The following is an 18,621-nucleotide window of genomic DNA, read 5'->3' as shown; positions in this document are numbered from 1 at the left end:
TTCAATACAAGTCAACTACGGATCTTTCAGTCACTTTTGTTATTCTCTTTAAGTTTACTTCAAAAATTCTTCTTGTTGTTCATTTATTAGCTTTACTTTGATCAGTTATTCTCAATGCTCATTAAATGACTTGATCATTTGCTGAAAACAGTATCTAAGACTTGAATGGTCTTTCCAGGCTTGACTTGAACATTTATTAGCAAGCAGACATTGATCTTAAGCATTCACTCAAGGTTTGAGTTCTCAAACCTTGTCCCTGCGCATAAGTAACATCTTGTTCTCACATAGAACACGTTCAGCAAACGAGAGAGAGGAAATGATTTTAGGTGTAATGAAGCTTAGGGTCGAACTTGTTATTTATAGGCTAATTTTTTCCCTCTCACGTCATGAGTCACACATGCTCACGTCGTGAGCCATGCCTGCTCACCTCGTAGACTTGCCATTTGCGTCCTTAGCTTCGAAAGGTGTACATTTGACTCCTCACGTCGTGAGAATCCATGCTCACGCCGTGAGCTTTTGACTTATCGCTCCATAGACTTGCATTGAGAGGTGTTCGTTATAGTCCTTACGTCGTGAGCCTAGACAAATTAGGGTTTCTGACACATGTCATGCTCTTAGACAGCTACATCTTCGGAAGGTCATAACTTTTTCATACGAACTCCGTTTTTGACGTTCTGTATATCCACGCATAGGTATTTAAGAGTTCTAAAAATCTGTTTTGGATTACTATAGCTAAATCTCACTGTATTTTTAAATTCTCATTATTATAGAGATTTATAGTGTTAGAGTTTATCATAACTTCTTCACACGAAGTCAGATTTATACGTTCTATATATTTTTGGAGTCGTATGGACGTGTACGTTGATTTATACCACAAAGTATGCATGAAAGTTCATATTTCTATTAGAATTTTCCATGAACTACAAAATAAATTTATTACATTACTTGTTTCCCATAATCACATTACTTGATTGACATAATCACATGTGATTGTTGTTGGCCTATTTTGACTGATGTTACAACATGACTGGGCAGAAGGAGTGTGATCTGAAGCTTGCTCGACTGCTCGTTATGTTACTTATGGAAATAGTTCAAACTCCCAAATTTGAGGCTATGCCATCTTAACGAACAACAATTTCTCTGTCTCAAATGTGGCTTATACGGCTAATCTCTAGCATAATGTAATTAGTGTAGCCGAAATCACTGATGCAAATCAAAGAATTTAGTTTTGCAAGAAGCATAGCTATGTCATGACAGAAGATCAAAAATAATGTCTCATTAATACAGATAGTATAAAAACTATTTATCCTCTGGATATCAGTATGATCATCGGGAACCCTCCATTGTGTCTTTTATCAAAAGGTGTTTCTAACATAAGTTGGTTACGACATTGAAGGCTTGCTCATCTTAACCTCCGATATATGAATGATCTGGAATCTGGTGAAATGGTCCGAGGTTTGCCACTCCTCAAATTTAAAAATAATTACCTCTACGCTACATGTGAATGTGGGGAGGAATCAAATAAAGGTTATCTGATTCTAATGGAAAAATCCATATGGGAACCACTCGATCTTCTTCATATTGATCTCTGTGGGTTGTTTGTTGTCGAAAGTTTACATCACAAATAGTACATTCTTGTAATTGTTGATGACTACACAAGGTTTACCTGGGCGTTCTTTTTTATAATGAAATCAAAAGTTGCTTCCGAGCTCATTAAGTTCATCAAAGAAATTGAAGTGCTTACAAAGTTACTCGTCCGAAGAATTCATAGTGATAATGGATCCAAGTTCACTAATGCCAAACTTGAAAAGTTTCTTACTGAAAAAGGCATTGAACACAATGTTTCTGCTCCTTACACTCCACAGAAAAATGGTGTCATTGAAATAATAAACCAAAATCTAGTTGAAGCCAGTCGGTTAATGTTGAACTTTGCAAATCTTCCTCTTTATCTTTGGGCCGAAGCAGTCTCCAATGCTTGCTTTACTCAAAATCAAAGTATCATCAACCGTCGTCTCAACATGACACCATATGAAGCAATGAATGTTCGGAATCTGAGTATCTTGTTCTTACACATTTTTGGCGGCATATGTTTCATAAAAAACAACCGTGATTAACTCACCAAGTTTCAACCGAAATCAGATGAAGTCATCTTTCTCGGATACTCTGCTAAGTCAAAAGCTTACCGGATTCTTAATCGACGTACCCATGTAATTAAAGAAATTTTTGATATCACTTTTGATGATAATTTTGTTCGAAACTCAAAACCAACTCATGTTACAACACACATCCTGGAGTCCGATGCTCCATCTCATGGGTCTTGAATCCTCAAGTTATCTCTAAACTTGATTTTCAAAGTCTGTTCAGACCAATAGAAACAACTCTTGATCCAGAATCACGATCAAGACCATCCTCAAATACCACACCTATTTCTCAAACTATGTCTGGTCCGACCCTAAATTTTCCTCCATTTGATTCCAAAGTATTCCTCGGGTTGAGGGGGAGAATACCTCTGCTTCTGTGCCTCAAAAGGCAAGAAATCAATCCAACTCACGAATAAATTATTGATGGTTTCCATGATGCAGTTGATCAATTTGGTAAAATTCCGAACAAGGATCAAGATGATGTGAACTTCTTTGACTTTCCAAACGAAGACGTTGCTGCAATATCCGGTTCAAAAGTTTAGGGGAGCATCATCCTCAAATTCACATTGTTCATGGGGAGCAATATAACCCCATTGTTGACATCAGAACTTCCATGAAAAATTTTACTATGAGGTCAAACCCTAGAATTTTCTTAGTCAATGGTCGAATAAAAAGATTTTTCTTTTCTTTCCTTTCTAAAATCTATATGCCTAGTATTAATGCAAACCATTAATTTGACAACACTTACGGTTTTCAAAATAGTAGTGAACTAAATATTATACATTATTTTATGTATTTATACGTATTTCTTCTCTTGTGTCTTAGAACCATGTCAGGAAGGCCTAATCGCGGGCGCCCACAGAACGAAACACCCGATGTTGCTCAAATTGTAGCACAACAACTCATGGAAGCAATCCCAAACATTGTTACTCAAGTAACTGCAGGACTTAATGCTAACCAAAGAAGTAGTTGAGGAAATCGGGGAAACAATGAAAGAGAATGCAACTACAAGTCCTTTATGGCCTGTAAACCTAAGGAGTTCCATGGAAAGGAAGGTGCGGTCGGGTTGCTGAAATGGATTGACAGCATGGAGTCGGTCCTTCACATTAGCAAATGCCTCGAGCGCAACAAAGTTGAGTATGCATCTTGCCTATTCCAAGATAGGGCATTAACCTGGTGGAATACTCTAGTGCAAACCCGAGGCCGTACAGCGGCATATCAGCTAACTTGGGAAGACCTAAAGAAGCTGCTGATAGAGGAGTATTGTCCCAAGGATGAACTTCAGAAGCTTGAATCTGAATTCTGGAACCATTCTATGGTTGGAACACAAATAGAGAAGTACACAGTCCGATTTCATGAACTAGCAAAACTGGTACCTCACATGGTTACTCCTGAGGAGAAACGGATAGATCGTTACATCTGGGGTCTGGCACCAGAGATTCAGGGAATGGTTACCTCAGCAAACCCAACTACTATTCAAAGTGCAGTAAGCCTAGCAAATCGACTAACCAATGATGTGATAAGGATGGGAGCATCAACAAAGGAAAGCTCTAGTAGCAAGAGGAAGCCAGCAGATCAGGGAGAGAAGAAGTATGGAGGCAAGTCAGGGAGGAAGCAGAAAGTCTCAAGAAACTTTATGGTAAGAGCCCAGGAGCAAGAACCAGTGAAAACTCAGGAACAGAAAGTCATGGAAGTGCAGGAGCGAAAACAGTACATGGGACCGCACCCGAAGTGCAATAAGTGTAACTTCCATCACAAGGGAGCTTGCCCAGTGTGCCAAAACTGTAAACAGACATGCCATTACCCGAAGTATTGTAAGCTGAATAAGGATGGAAAAAGGGCATGTTACGAGTGCGGGAGTACTGATCATCTGCGTAGTGCTTGTCCCAAACTGAACAAGGGGCCTGGTAACAATGGACAAGGCCAAGCTAGGCAAAATTTCCAAGGAAATCAAGGTGGGCGGCCAAGAGGTGTAGCCTTTGTGATTGGTGCAGAAGAAGCTCGTCAGAACCCTGAAGTGATAACAGGTACGTTTCTCCTGAACAATCATTTTGCATCAGTAATATTCGATGCGGGAGCAGATAGGAGTTTCGTTTCTTTAACATTTAGACCGGTACTCGACTTGAAATCAAGAAAGATGAGGAATACTCATACTATTGAACTTGCTGATGGGTATGAAATTAGGGCTAATGAAATAATTCCTGGCTGTACTCTAAATTTAGCTGATAAACTCTTTAGCATTGACCTAATTCCTATAGAGCTAGGTAGTTTTGATGTGATAGTAGGGATGGATTGGTTATCCAAAAATAAAGCAGAAATTGGTTGTTACGAGAAAGTCATTAGAGTGCCTCTCCCTAATGGAGAAACCCTTATCATACACCGTGAGAAGCCAGGAAGAAGTTTAAACATAGTATCAAGCGTGAAGGTTCACAAGTACCTGAAAAAGAATTGTATTGCATTCATGGCCCACGTGCTAGAAAGAGAACCTGAAGCTAAGCAACTCAAGGAGATTCCAGTGGTTCAAAACTATCCCGAGGTGTTTCCGAAGGAATTGCCCGGTCTACCCCCTATCTATCATTTCTGATAGAGATAGTCGTTTTACATCACGATTTTGGTGGATGCTACAGAAGGCACTAGGGACCAAGATAGATTTGAGCACAGCTTACCACCCTCAGACAGATGGGCAAACAGAGAGAACAATACAAACATTGGAAGACATGCTACGAGCGTGTGTCATTGAGTTCAAAGGAAATTGGGATACTCATTTGCCTCTAATTGAGTTTTCCTACAATAACAGTTACCACACGAGTATCCAATGTGCTCCATATGAAGCATTGTATGGACGCAAGTGTCGTTCGCCCTTATGCTGGATAGAAATCGGAGACAGACAGTTGACTAAAGTCGAACTTATCCAGGAAACATCTGACAAGATTGCTATCATCAAGGATAGGCTTAAAGCTGCTAGAGATCGTCAGAAAAGTTATGCGGATAATCGTCGAAAACCATTAGAATTCCAAGTAGGAGACAAGGTACTTTTAAAAGTGTCGCCTTGGAAAGGGCTTGTGCGTTTTGGTAAGAAAGGAAAACTAAGCCCGAGATATGTTGGACCCTTTGAAGTCATTGAAAGGATTGGTCCGGTAGCTTATAAACTCCAGTTGCCCCAAGAGTTAAGCGCCATTCACGACACATTCCACGTCTCCAATCTTAAGAAATGTCTAGCCGACGAAACATTGATAGTACCCCTGGAGGAAATTAAGATCAATGATAAGCTAAACTTCGTTGAGGAACCGATAGAAATCCTTGGCAAGGAGGTAAAACAACTTAAGCGGAGTAAGATCCCGATTGTGAAAGTTCGTTGGAACTCAAAACGCGGGCCGGAGTACACCTGGGAGCGTGAGGACTTCATGAAGGAAAAGTATCCACAACTTTTCCCATGCGATGACAAGCGATGACATAGAATGAATTTCGGGACGAAATTCTTTTTAAGTGGGGGATACTGTGACAACTGTGAATTCAGGTCATTCTCGGACTCATGCATCTTTATAATAACCATTCATGCACATCATGCCATGAGCTAGTAGTATAAATTAGGTCAAAATCTTACATAAACTAGGATCCATCTAAGACCTAGGACTAATATATTTGACACTTACGATTTTAGTAAGTTGCTTAACTACAATAGGAAATGCCAATGCTATAATTTGAATGAAACTTTCAAGCTTTGTTATAATTGAAAAAGGGTATAAAACCCTAAACATAAATTAAAATATTCTAATTATACTTCATTATGATGATGAAAATCAAACAATATTCCAAAAACCCTAAAGAGCCCAAAATCCAAATTTATAAATCTTAAAGCTTAAAAACTTTATAAAATTTGGCTATAAACTTCCTAATATCAAATTTTTATTAATCAAATTATGGATTATAATCATTGAAATAGAAATTAAATTATCATGCAATAATCATAATTTATTAGTTAAAAACAATTAGGGTTTTTATAACAATTAGGGTTTTTATAAAATTTGGCTATAAACTTCCTAATATCAAATTTTTATAAATCAAGAATTGCTTAATAAATATTTTTATAAAAATTAGGGTTTTTATAAAATTATTGGAGGGAATTTTATAAAATTTGAAATTAGGAGAGAGGAGGCCTAATGCATGATAGAGCCAGCCATTCTCCCCTCCCCATGCACTCTCTCTTCCCAAAACTCAATCATTAGACTTAAACCTTCACTCTACCTCTTCTCTCTTCACTCTCTCACACTCCACCCTCCTAACACACAAACTCTCTTCCTCTCTCTCTCTAACTCACGAAATTCTCCCCATTCCTCTGCCAAATTTCGAGATTTAGAAGACCTTGAAGTGTTCTTACTTCCCTCAAGATCAAAACCAAGGTAAACAACAACATCTTCTTCCATAGTTTCATGATTCTACTTCCTTTTCTTCTTAGTTTTCTCTTCTTTTCGGATTCTATGCCTTTCCATGGCTAGAAATCTTTATTTTCCCCTTGTGGTTTGTAGATTCTCACCATAACACAATGCATGTGTTTGAAATGGTGAAAATCCGGGATCAAACCCATGCAAGGAGTGAAAATGATGCACATATGTTCATGTGACTTCAAAAACAAGTATTACATCTTCTTCTCCATTTCTTTTGTGTTCTTGCATGGTCAAAAGCATTTAAACCATTTCTAGTACATCTTGGATGCTCATTCACTCCATGCATGTGCTAGAAATCAGACCTTATCAAAGGCATGCATGATGTTCTTGTCAAAATGTCCTAAGGATGCACTCAAAGCAAACATGCAATCTGCCAGATTACTTTGTTCAACTTTGAACGACCATAACTCGGTCATTTCTTAACCAAATCATGATATTCTTTTTGTATTGGATAATTTCATGAGTTAACTTTCAAACCCAACTGGTCTTACTGTAAAATATTAAATATCCGATTTTTGGCAATTTTTACAAAATGGTTGCGCCAACAGCTCTTTTTCTATGATCACCATTTTTGCCTTGCATGATCAATGGCCTTAAACCCAACCATAAATCTGGGGAAAAATACTTTAGAAACTTAACATATCCAGCGAATGATGGCTGAAATTTCGTGGCTTAAAACCCCACAGAATGTGCTTCACAAATTCATGAACTTCAGCCATATTTACATCTCATGCACCATTGCATGCAACATTTCTTATCTTGTTTGGGTTCAATACCCCTATTTCCCTTCTGAATAAAATTTGAACATTTTTCCTTTTGAAAGCCCTCACATGCATGTGATAATCTGGAAAATTTCAAGAGCTTTTATCATTTCTTTGATTTATTAAAATTATTGCAAGAAAACAAGGGCATAAATCACATAAAATACTTCCAGAGGTCTATAAATCCGGAATAAATTCATGGATGACCCCTATGGTGAATAATGACCCCTCACTAAATTTCATCGATTTTTGTTGCTGTTTGGTATGATTTCCGATTTTCTTTTTGTTTGGGTTTAATAAATCACAAAACCACTTTAGAGAGTGTGAAAATTGTAATGGCCTAAAAATAGGAAAAATAGTTCTGATTATCTGTGGTGGGTGACTCAGAAAAGTAATTTCAAAATTTTTCATGATGCCTTACTATTTTTCTCAATTTTTGGTAATTATAATGGCCTAAAAATAGGAAAAATAGTTCTGATTATCCAAAATTCATGAAAATTTACCAGAACATCATGTTGTACAGTAGGAGATTACATAAAAATTTTGATGATTTTTCTCTACTGTAACTATTTTTCTTCTATTTTCTAAAGTTAAATACACTTAAATACACATAAATACCCAAAACCGGACTATACAATATGAAAACCACTTTTGGTATTTTACCCAGATTACTTACACTGTAAATGATGTTACAAAAATTTTTGGTAATTTATTTTAACTGTTTGTCATTTATTCTTCAATTAATGGTTATTTAAGGGGATAAAACAAGGAAAAATAGAAATACCCACTGAAAAATATCTTTTATATTTTTCCCAGCCTAGTTATGTATAATAACAGTTAAATAAAAAGTTTGGGTAATTTTGGAAACTGTTTTATATTTATTTCAATTTTTATTAGAATAAATGCTCAAAAATCGTAAAATATAATTAAACAGCTTGGAAATGCATTTTTATATTTTTCCCAGCTTAATAATGTGTAATAACAGTAAAATAAAAAGTTTGAGAATTTTTATTCTTTGAATGCTATTTTTCGTGAATTTATGTTGTTTGAAGGCTTAAAAATTTGGAAAATAGTTAACCATATCAAAAATTCAAGGAAAATTTTCTGGAAAACCTCTATTGTATTTAGAATGAAAAATACAAGGTTTGACAATTTTTGGAAACTATTTGATAATATCTTACATTTTTAGGAATTTAAAACCCCTTTAAATGTGTTGAAACACCCTTAAATTTATATTACTAAATCTGGAAAATTAATATCCCAAAGTTGTATTTATCGCATGACTTGTAGAATTTCATCATTTCAGAAAAAGTGTAACCAATTAATATAAAATCCAATATTAGAACATAAATTGGCATTTCACTATATGTAGAATTTAGTATATTAGCATTAGATTTCGACATGGAAACTCACTAGTGTGTGTTTGATGTCGTAGGATCCCGGTAGTAAGACGTTGGTGCATTCCGAAGTACCACTTGTACCTACTCGAAACGTTGTGAGTATTCACGCACTCCCCTATTTTCAGTTTTTATGTTTTGCGGTGGAAAAGCATGTCCCGAAAAACTATTATTTGAATGTTGTATTTAAATTGATTTGTATCAAACATGATTGCTATTTTATTGCTATGTCTCTCTATGTATGTCTATGCAACACGGAACATGAGAACTTATCGTACTAAGGCCCTTCCCTTATCTCTAACCATTAACTCTTTGAGCCAATGGTCATTATGGATAGCGCTATTAGGAATTGACAACTCCTCACTCGCCCTATTAATGGAGTGCATGATACCATATTCATCTATGGAACGATAAGCATAGATCTTGATAGGGCTTCAGTCATAGGTTTGGTTGAGACTCATTGTTTGCTCATACACATACAACCTCGTTACACATTATAGCAATAAACTTGTTATCTATTATGGCAATAAACTCGTTTATCAATTTTAGCAATCAACTTTGTTTCTCATTATAGCAATGAACTTTGTTCTCATTAAAGCAATGTACTTGTATTTATGAAAAGTCTTATACCAAATCTTGATTTTATAAACCTGTGAACTCACCAACTATTTTCATAGTTGACGCTCGTTTTACATGCTTTTTCAGGAAATAATTAGTAAGTGGATATAGAGATTCATCATCATAGAGCATGTTGCATCGTGTGGAAGTTATTTTATGAAGTTATATTTTGAACAATGTCATTTTGGAAAACTTGTACTTTGTTTTGTTTAAACTATGGGTTGTAAACTTTTAAATATTGCTATGGTGATGTATCTTTATCTTTTGCAATGAAACCTTTGTCGCTGTCATACCTTGCGTTTCCGCTTTAGCGGGGTGTGACACTGCTGCACCTGAGCCAATCTCGATGAATGGAGTGCAAGCCATGATTCAGGCTATGATGGCCGAATAGAGGGAAAAGATGAGGCAAAGATTGCTGAATAATAGGAATGAACCTACGATGCCTGTTGAACAGCCACAACTAAATGACAGATAGTCAGAAGAAGGGACTTACAGTAGAACCATTGGTCAAGCTGAACCGTTAGTGGTTAGCATGAATAACCAAGATGGAGGAATCGAGAGGAACAAATGCATATATAAGGACTTCATGAATTGCAAGTCATCGACTTTCACTGGGAAGGAGGATCCAATCGGAGTTATGGACTGGATCTCGGAGATGGATTTATCCTTCATAACATATGGTTGCAAGGGCAAACTACAAACCACATATGCAGTGCATCAGTTTAGAGGTGGAGTTGTTCGCTAGCGGAACACTCTGGGGAAGACCATAAGCCCAGAGAGCTACTATAACTGACATGGGCAGAATTCTTCGTACATTTTAAACGCAAGTTCTGCTCGGCCCAAAACCTGCTAGATCTAGAGAACCAATTCCAGACATTGAAAAAGGACAACATGTTCATTGATGAATACACCAGTGCCTTCATAGACAAGATGTGGCTTGCTTTGCGCATCGTCCATGAAGAGCTGACGAAAATCGATAAGTATGAAAAGGGACTTCCATGGGAGTACGTTGTGCCAGTACACCATGCACCTACTCTTGAGGCGGATATCTAGGTTGCCAAGTCTGTTGAGGAGCTGATCAAGGGAAGAGTCGCCAGAAAAGTGGAAGTTAACGATAAAAGAAAGTTTGAAGGATCTTTGAGGTCCAACAAGAAGAGAAAATTCTCGAAGTATGGTTTGAAGAAATTTGGAGGAGGAGGAGGCGAAGCTAAGTGGTGCGAGAAGTGTAAAAAGAAACACTTCGGGAAATGTAGCGAGGAGGTGACTTGCTACAAATATGGAAAGACTGTGAATTACGCCAACAAGTGCACGTCCAACAAGAGGGTGTTGTATGGATGTAACGAAGAAGGGCACATTTTGAAAGACTGCCCGAATAAGAAGGAGGCAACAATGCCTAACGTTCCACCAAGGCCTAAGGCGAGAGCTTTCGAGATGACCCTGGAAGCCGAAAAGGATGGAACAGACTTTAGGTACCTTTCTTGTAAATGAATTGCCTACCAATATATTGTTTGATTCCGGAGTGAATTAATGCTTTATATCACACAAATTTGGTGGAAGACTAGCATTACCTGTAGACAAACTTGATAATGCTCTAGTTGTAGAAGTTGGCAGTGGCAAATTCATACCTGTTAGTGATTACATTAACAACATCATCATTGACATGAACGGAAACGAATTCCACGAGGAGCTATTACCCATTGAGTTGAATGGTTTCGACATCCTACTGGGAATGGATTGGGTGAGTGCAAACGATGCTGAGATACAATGAAAAAAGAAGATGGTGAGAGTAAACCCACTTGGAAAAGAGTCATTTATGGTGCACGGGGACAAACGTAGAGTAAATTCTGGAATCATTTCCCTTGTGAAAGCCAGAAAATGTTTGTCCAAAGGATGCACATCATACTTGACATTTGTGATCGATGTAAAGAAGGATAAGAAAGAAATATAAAGAATACCAGTGGTGTGCGACTATCCGAAATCTTTCCCGGAGATCTTCCTGGATTACCCCCTGATAGAAAAGTAGGGTTTCGAAGAGACTTGTTTCCAGGATCAACACCAATACCAAAAACACCATACCGATTAGCACCGACAGAAATGAAGGAGCTTATGATGTAACTTCAGGAGTTGTTGGACAACGGTTTCATTAGACCTAGTTCATCACCCTGGGGAGCTCCGGTGTTATTCGTAAAGAAGAAGGGTGGAAGCATGAGGATTTGCATGGACTATAGAGAGCTGAACAAGGCAACGGTAGAGAACAAGTACCCATTGCCAAGGATTGATGACCGGCTCGATCAGAAGCAAGGTTCGAGCTATTTCTAAAAGACTGATGTTAGGTCAGGATATCATCAGCTGATGGTGAGAGAGAAAGACATTGAGAAAACCGCATTCAGAGAAAGATACAGAAACTATGAGTTCTTGGTTATGTGATTTGGACTAACCAATGCTCCAGCATCATTCATGGATTTGCTTAACAGGGTTTGTAAACCATTCCTCGATAAATATGTGATAAAGTTCATAGATGACATTTTGATTTACTCAAAGAGCTAGCAGGAGCATGGCAAGCACCTGCGATAAGTGTTATAAGTTTTGAAGAAGATGAAGTTGTATGCAAAGTTCTCCAAATGTGATTTTTGGATTCAAGATGTCCAATTCTTGGGTCATGTGGTTAACCAAGAAGGAATAATGGTTGAACCACCAAAAAGTCCCACGGAGATTCGAAGCTTTCTAGGATTAGCTGGATATTACTGAAGGTTTATCCAAATATTTTCTTCGATGGCTGCTCCATTGACAGCTTTGACCCATAAAGAAGCTACGTATACATGGAGTGAGAAACATGACGAGTCATTTGAGAAGCTAAAGAAGAAGTTATGTGAAGCACCAATTCTTTCTTTACCTGAAGGAGTTGAAGAGTTCACAGTCTATAGCGATGCATCTGCAGTTGGCTTAGGTTGTGCTCTAACCCATAGAGATAAGGTGATAGCATATGCATCTCGACAATTGAAAGAGCACAAAAGAACTACCCTACTCATGATCTGGAGTTGGCAGGGGTAGTATTCGCATTAAAGATATGGAGGCATTATATTTATAGCACAAACTGCAAGCTTTTCACTAATCATAAGAGTCTCCAGTATCTATTTAATCAGAACGAATTGAATATGAGACAACGACGATGGCTAGAGTTACTCAAAGATTACGACTGTGAGATACTTTACCATCCTAGTAAAGCAAATGTTGTAGCTGATTCTCTAAGTTGAAAAGTAAACTTGGAATGAAAAAGGATGAGAGCATTAAGAATTTAAGTTGTCTCAACGATTGTGGAAAGCATCAAGAAAGCTCAGGAAGAAGCTTTAGAGAAAAATGAAAGAAAGGAAAAACGTTTAGGCAAAACATTGGTGTTCGGTACGAATAATCAAGGATTGAAGGTATTCCAAGATAGGATTTGGGTACCTAAGATGGGCGAAATAAGAAATCTGCTGATCGACGATGCTCACAAGACCATGTACTCACTTCATCATGGCAACACTAAGATGTATCAGGATCTGAAACCCTACTACTGGTGGCCGACGATGAAGCTCAATGTTTTAAAGTATGTCGCAGAGTGTGTATCATGTGCGAGAGTTAATGTACAACATCAGAAACTGTATGGGAGTTTAGAACCTTTACCTTGCCCATGGGTACATGGAAAGACATCACCATGGATTTTGTGACTACACTACACAGGACGAAGAATGGTCATGACATGATTTGGGTAGTCGTGGATCGATTCACAAAGAGTGCAAACATCATAGCAGCCAATGAGAGATGGTCTATGGATAAGCTTGCAAATTCTTACGTGAAGGAGGTAGTAATACTTGACGGTGTACCTTTAATGATTATATCAAATCGTGATAGTCGTTTCACGTGAAGGTTTTGGAGGAGTCTACAAGAGGAAATGGGTATGAAGTTGTGTTTAAGTACAACCTACCATCTGCAGACTAATGGTCAGAGCGAAAGAACAACTCAAACACTGGAAGATATGCTAAAAGCATGTACCCTAGAATTCCAAGGTAATTGGGATGAACACTTACCCCTGGTAGAGTTTTCCTAAAACATTAGGTACCATTCGAGCATAAAGATGGCACCTTATTAAGCTTTTTACGGTCAGAAGTGTCGTACGCCGTCTTGTTGGCTTGAGGCTGGAAAAAGCAGTTTATGGGCCCCGAGAACGTCAAAAGCACCTTATCAAGTTGAAAGTGATTAGAGAAAGGATGTTAGCATCTCAATATTGTCAAAACAACTATGCTAACAAGAAGAGATGACCGATAGCATTCAAAGTTGGAGATTTGGTTTTGCTCAAAGTCTCACCATGGAAGGGACTTATAAGATTTGGGAAAAGAGAAAGGTTGAGTCCAAGGTTAATTGGACCACTCAAATTTCTTCAAAGGATTAGGAACCAAGCTGACTGTCACACCCCCAAACCGGAACGGCGGAAACATTCGGGGGTGATTGACGTCATGTGTAGTATCACACAATTGTAACATAACAACCATAGTAAACACAACCAGACATTGAATACATACATGAAAAAGGTTTACATTGTTTAATACATAGTTTTCTTCATATCAAAAGTAAAGACGTGACTCTAACGCTCCGTCTTCTCCGAACTCCTGGAAGTACCTGTCTACTAATTCCCTGAGAATACAAGCATTTTTGAAATATATCAGCATAAAGTTGGTGAGTTCATAAGCGTTTAGTTTTGGTGAAAGAAATGTTTCTTTAATCCTTTGAAAAGTGTTTCCCAAGAAAATCCTATATTTTCTTATGAAAGATGTTTGATTATCCATTCGTTACTTGTTTAACAGCCTGTTTATGTAAGGTTGAGTTATCCTAGGAAAATCCTATATTTTCCTTAAAAGTTGATAGTTGGTTATCTGTTCTGGTGTGAGGTGTACAAGTATCTACCATACTTGTATTGTTAGATGTAGTTTCCTTGAAAAACCATGTTTGCTCTCAGTGAGATGTATTAGCCTTATTACATAAAAAAATAAGTAGTGAACTACATCCTAAGGGTATTACTAATGCCCTCTAGTAATCAAATCGGTTATTACTTTGAGGTTAGTTCACTTGTTTCATTATTACAAAAGTAAATTTTAGCTATCTAGGTTGTGAGTGTCATAACCATACTTAGACTGGATATGGCACGTATCGGGGCCAATATCTTTTTATGACTTTGTCACCCCTGAACCTAATGGTCCTGCTGTAGCTGGCAGCGAAGGTGCAGGATAGTCACTCCCATATAGATCTATACACAATAGTCACGCTCTCCCTCCAAGAGATTTTGGTTACAAGGGTTAGTCCTACACTCTCGAATCCGGTGGAGTGTTACCAAGGACGTGTCTCAAAACTTAGCCTAACAAATTTACAAGTAATAATACTGAAAATCCTGTTTATGGTTTGTATGAATCCTTTGCAAAATATCGCATTTTATGGCAAGATTCACAAGTTCCTTGCTTTAGTTTTGAAAACTGTTTCTACGAGTTGATTTCTTAATCGTTTGGTAAAACTATTTTCTGTGTTAAAAGCATACTTAACATATAATTATTTTAAACAAGTATTCTGTGTTAAAAGCATACTTGAGCACAAGTTTCCTTGTACTTTTGCTTGTATTCTCCCCCCCCCCTTAAAACATGAAAAACTCGGAAAAAGCGTAGGGGTATTAACTCACCGTTTGACGTAGGATCTGGGTGTATGATCGGTTACGAATGCTGAGTGTCAACCGATGTTTTGTACACAAGTGGATCCTATTAACATGTAATAACACATATGTGTGTTAGAATTAGGGTGTTTCATGACTAAACATGACGGGAAACCACCCTAAAGACTTCGAAATGCTTGTCGGGACCCTATATGATCAAACAAGGGAGGTGTACGGCCAAAAGAGTGTGTGTGCGGTCAGGGTGTGCGGTCAGCATGTATGTGCGGTTGCACACAGGAGTGTGCGGCCGTATAGAGGGATTGTGCGGTCATACATGGGAGTGTGCGGCCGTACATAGGGGTGTGCGGCCGTACACTCTTCATTCATGCTCAAAATGTCGATTTTCGGGTGTTTCAAGGCCAAACTCTCACCTTGGAGAGTCTTTAAGGTGTGTACGGCCACCTTATGAAGGTGTGCGGCCGTACACCTTCAAGTGATGAAGAACACGAAGAACATGATGAGTTTTAAGCTTAGATCAAGGTGTCTTACCACTATAACAAGCTGAATGACGGAGAGGTTCACGTTTTGAGGCCTTTAGAGTGTTCTTGGATGAAGTTTTTAGAGATAGAAAGTAAAGAGAGGAAGTAAAGTGCAGCCAAATGAAAGGAATGAGTGAAGGGGGTCACCTTATATATATAAGGGTGAGTGTGCGGCCGCACACACGTACACACCTCTAAGGAGGGTGTATGGCCCGGTTTTGTCTCTATACGACTTGTTGACTCATTTCTAATCTCATTCCCGACTGTACTCAAGCTTAGAACACTTAAACTAACTCTTAAACGGCGTTAAAAGATGATAAAATCGAGTTTAATATTGATATACAGATCAATTGCACAGGATAAAAGTTTCGGGTTGTCACATCATCCCCCCGTTAGAGGGAATTTCGTCCCGAAATTCGAACATAGAATACAAATCATGGATTAGAAAAGAGATGTGGATGCTTATGTTTCATCTGATCTACGCGCTCCCAAGTGAATTCAGGTCCCCGCTTGGCATTTCCAGCGAACCTTCACTATTGGGATGCGACTTTGTTTCGTTCGTTTGATCTCTCTATCCATGATTTCGACTGGTTCTTCCACCAAGTTCAGGTTTTCGTTGATGTCAATCTCGTCATGAGGAATCAAAAGTGTCTCATCAGGCGGACACTTCTTTAGGTTCGACACGTGGAAGACATGATGGATGTTGCTGAGCTCTCGTGGTAACTAGAGTTTGTACGCTACGGGACTGATCCTAGCAAGGATCTTGGACGGTCCAACGTATCCTGATTTTAGCTTTCAACGCCTTGCGGAACGTATCGGGCTTTTCCAAGGTGTGACCTGCAAAAGGAGACGTCCACCAATCTGGAATATCAAGGGTTTTTGTCTCTCATCTGCGTAGCCCTTTCGCACGATCTTTTCTGCCGTCTCTCAGATGATTTCAGGACTCGTGAGAGTGTTGTCGGGGACTCGACTCTTGTCTAGTTGCGTGTCGCCCACCTCAGCCCAGCACAGATGGGGTCTATACTGATGGCTGTAGAGGGCTTCGAACGACATAGCGTTGATGCTGGATAGGTCGCCGTACGTTGCGAGAAGGTTCAACTAAGAGTAGTTGAGTGTCCCACGACGTATTTCCAATTGTCCGGATAACCCTCTTACTTTGTCCATGTCCTTGTGCGTGGTGCTCTTCGTATGAATACTTTCGGGTTTCGAAGAGAGATGAATTTTTGAAGTTCGCATCTAATTTGTCGTTATGAGTGACGAGAGTTTTGCGATAACACGATTTAAGACAACAGGGTTTGGTATGACATGGACTCAGTCGGACTAAACAGGATGTCGTCGTAGAATCGCACGTTAAGTTGGTTTGGAAGGATCGCTTTGTTTAGAACATTGATGCCCCTGGGTGAAGGTCTATGGTGTTTTCTGTGTTTGACTCGAAGTTAACAGGTACTACTAACACGAGGGTTCTAATGTTTTGAAGTTATGAACTTTCATGAAATGGTTCTTACTAGATCTCCCTATGATTGATTGGTGTACACAAACTAGGTATAACTACAACTGAACCTAACGTATTCACTAAGCTATCATAATTTACTCATTAGAGTTTTTAAATCTTCAAAGAACATCGTGATTCAAGTTGGACGAGGAAATAATTACGATTATGAGCAATTATTGGGGCTTGCGGAAACATACCAAAACATAGCAGGGTTCTTTGATGCTTCCTCATTTCCTGAGGTAAGACTCCTCCCGTTTCCTCATTGTTCCTCTCTGTTGGGCAGTCTCTTTTGAAATGTCCCATTTCTCCACATGTACCGCACACTTGAACTAAGCTAGCATCGGTAGTGGAAGTGATGTGTTGAGTTGGGGTCTGTACGGAACAAGTTTCCTAGCCATCCTTAATCCTTGGACAATTTCTTTTGTAATGTCCGGGTTTGCCATAATTGTAGCAAACTTTATTCATCCTTACACCAGTAATCGAGGTGTTTGGCTGTGCAGGTGCCCTGCAGTATCGTGTGGTGTGTCCTTGCCTGTTGCAGTTCTTACATTGAAGTTTACGGCACTTTCCTACGTGGTGGAAGTTGCATTTCTTGCAACTTGGAAGTTTTCCAACATATTGTCGCACTGGCGTTGGCACTGGTTGGGCGGATGTGGCGGTTGTAGAAGTTATCTCGAGTTGTCGTTTCTTGGCAAGTTTCTGAGACGACTTGTTCTTCCTTTCGGACCAAAATTTCCATTTGGCGCTCTTAGGTTTGGGAGCTGGAATGTTCTCTTGGACAGGCCCTTGTTGATTTCCTGGTGTGTTGTTATAGCTTGAGGTGTGGAAGTCGTTCCCATTCCCATTTAGGTCGTTAGCATTAAGAACAGCTAGAGCGGCTGCTACGGCTGCTGTGACAGTAGCTTGGAACGTAGCTGAGTCCATCTGGAGGATTGGTGCCTTACTGGTGGATTGGTTCTGCTTCTTCGGAGGCAGGATCTGCTATATGTCAAGAAAAGAGTTTGTGAGCAACAATGGTTGCCTCTGGATGTATCCTAAATGTTTGTCTATGCATTGATATTTCCCGTTTTGCTAACTGACTCTCTTTGATTTGACCCACATCCCCATGATGTGGTCTTAGCAAGGATAGAAAAAGATTTGAGCACACAAAGTTCACATACAATAAACTTACGAACTCCTTGTTGTTCAGCTCATCGCGTTGGCTGAATAATTCTCATAGTATCGTCTACTCTAGACAATATGGAGATTTAGCTATATGTTTATTTCCGGGGATCAAGTAGGTACAAGATTCAACTTGACACTCGGAAGAAATCCCTGGAATATCTTTGGGGAAGTTATCAGGAAGGTTGAAGACTTCGGGGATACTCTCGAGGTCTTTAACTTTTTGCGTCTCATCGACAACATGAGCCAGGCATGCATAACATTCCTTTCGTAGATGCTCCTAAGCTTGACGCAGGAAATGATACGAAGGTTCGAACAATCTTATCACTGAAACCAGTGAGGACTCCGTCAGAGGGACGATTGAGACGAATCACTTTCTTAAAGCAAAGGACA

The sequence above is a fragment of the Lactuca virosa genome, chromosome 8 (assembly GCF_052849685.1).
Source record: "Lactuca virosa cultivar CGN04683 chromosome 8, Lactuca_virosa_CGN04683_v6, whole genome shotgun sequence".
NCBI lineage: Eukaryota > Viridiplantae > Streptophyta > Magnoliopsida > Asterales > Asteraceae > Lactuca > Lactuca virosa.
Note: the sequence above shows the minus strand (reverse complement) of the source record.